The sequence below is a fragment of the Neopsephotus bourkii genome, unplaced genomic scaffold (genome assembly GCF_033783945.1).
Source record: "Neopsephotus bourkii isolate Nb327-2 ecotype Australia unplaced genomic scaffold, CSIRO-AGI_Nbou_v1 NB_787, whole genome shotgun sequence".
NCBI lineage: Eukaryota > Metazoa > Chordata > Aves > Psittaciformes > Psittacidae > Neopsephotus > Neopsephotus bourkii.
In genome coordinates, this window is record NW_026901283.1 from 3,093,550 (window position 1) to 3,095,839 (window position 2,290).

Here is a 2,290-nt window from a genome sequence, read left to right on the forward strand (position 1 = left end):
AAAAATAGATAAAACCTTATGGCTTGGAGTAGATTTGGGTGTAAAAATAAGACTAAAAAAACCCAGCTAATTTTCCTGGTGACCCCTCCATCCCTCAAAATTTGGAAAGCCTGAGTGTACCTGAGTTTTGGTACCAGGTGGTAGCCCTCCCCTGTGCAGCCATGGTGCTGCAGTGGGAGGCTGTACAATGTAGCATGGCTCCCTTTGAAACTGGGCTTCCCTTGAGACCAATCAATCAATCAATAAAAAACTCTGACAAAGAAAAACAAACAAAAAAAGCAAAAGGTCTGTTTTCTTGGAGAAAAATGCCAGGAAGCTAAGCAGTGAGCTGAAATGCCTCCATAAGCAATGGTGGTGTACAGGCATCTGGTCCCCAGTGATGGCAGGGGATGGTTTTCTCAATGTACATTATTTTTTGATGATATTATTTGCCTATTCAAGGAGAAGAGGTGTCTTGTTTTCTAAAGGAAAGATGAAAAGGATGGTTGCCTTGTTTCTGCAGTGTAACTGCAGAAACATCCCACTGGGAAAGCAGTGGGTTTGTAGGAGCTAATAAATCAGGAGTCAAATGGAAAATGGCATTTCTTTGGTTCCCCTAGCCCTGTGATTTGATTTTAGCTTCATTTGAGGCTGACCCATGGCAAAGCCCTTTTATATTCCCTGGGAATGTTTACCATAGGGCACTGCAACCTCCTCAGGTTTAACAACTGACCGTGTTGAGGGAGGTTGTAAAAATATATGAGAATATTTAAAATATATGTATATGAAAAAATATACAAATTATAAAAAATATATTAAAATACACATATATATCTGTATATACAGATATAAATATTTTATATACAGATATTCTGATATATACACATATATATACAAAGACTCGTTATCAAATCAAAGTTAAAGCTCTAGCAGTGTAATCCTGTGCTTCCTTCAAGAAAGGGAAAGGAAAATAATCTCACCAGGCCTGCCATAGTGAGGGCTTAAATTTGAGCGTGTAGCTGAGGGATGCACAAAGGGAGCTGAACTTGTGCTAATAAGCAGTTACCCAATATGCCTTGATGAGTGAATGCATTCAGAGCCTATAGAGAGCAAAGTGTTTGTCTGGCGAGAATGGGAGATGATTCGTCTCCTGCGAATTTGCCTAAGCACAGAATAAACATCTATTTTCTTTCTGCTTTCCCCTTTTTTCTAAAGCCCAGCTGCCTGTTAATACATATAATGATGGGCCCGCTGGGGACCAAGCCTGAATTCCCATTCATATGCAAAAATTGTAAGGGAGAAACTTTAGATTTGGCCCAAATAGCGTGGTCTGCTTCTCCCTATGAAAGAAATTCCAGCTTGCCATATTTTTCCTGCTCAGTGCATGCCAGATGTCTTAAAAAAAGAGGGACTGATTATTTCTCTGCATGGAGCCAGAGCTGCCCACAAGGGAGGGATACTCCTGGCACCCCCATAACATGTTCTGCACAGAAGCTTGGAGCAAGGGAAAGCAGGAAGAATCACCTTGTTCACACAGCTGCATTCACCTTAAACACCAAAATCCTCATGAGCCTGTTGTGTGCCCCTGTGAAAGGCAAAGGATGAGTTTAGGGAGTACTTCAGACTCTCTTTCTTAAAGAGCCTTTTCTTTGCGGCTGCAGGCCAAGTGGTGTATGCAAAGGGCGTGAGTTGATGCTGCGTGATCCGGACTTGGAGAATATAATCTGGCCATCGGAGAATATTAAAGTATCTTTAAAAAGTCAAGCTGCAGCTCCCCAGAACTGCAGGACAAGCAGTGGCTCATGCATACTGGTGAGGCAACAGCTTGCCTTCCTCCAGCACCTTTCAGGCAGCAGGAGAGAGCAGGAAAAATGGCTGTATATGACAGCAAAGGTGCTGAGGCAACTGGTAAACCCAGGCATTTGTGCAAAACCATCTCCTAGGTGCTTACTGTTTACCATGTGGACCACTCAGTTCTTGCATGCTGGTCAGCACTGGCTCTCTGAAGCCCTGCCTGGAGCAACCCTCCAAGAGCTGGCAAAAAGGAAGGCTTAAGAAGCATCACCAAGCCATTTTGCTTTTAAAGGAGGCTATTTGGCATGGTAAGAGAGACTGCACTGAGCAGAAAGTGGAGCACAATGCTTTGCAGCAAAGCTTTGCTGGAGGCAAAGCACAGGAGCAAGTGCTGGGGCTCACCCCTGGGTGATGGGTGGAGGATTTCATTCTGGGGAGAAATAGCTACGAACAGTCAGTTTACTACTGGAAAACCAAAACCTCAGGTTATTCCTCCTTTGGGAAGCTCATGGGTTTA

General features: G+C 43.4%; 1 long non-coding RNA gene across 1 annotated transcript; it reads right to left on the minus strand.

Annotated features, from left to right (window-relative positions):
- Positions 1-794: 794 nt before the first annotated feature.
- On the minus strand, positions 795-2,016 carry LOC133213199 (uncharacterized). Its single transcript, XR_009725719.1, has 2 exons — positions 1,931-2,016; positions 795-1,564 (listed from the first exon to the last, which is right to left on the minus strand). It is a non-coding gene; the product is annotated as an uncharacterized LOC133213199 (long non-coding RNA).
- Positions 2,017-2,290: the final 274 nt, after the last annotated feature.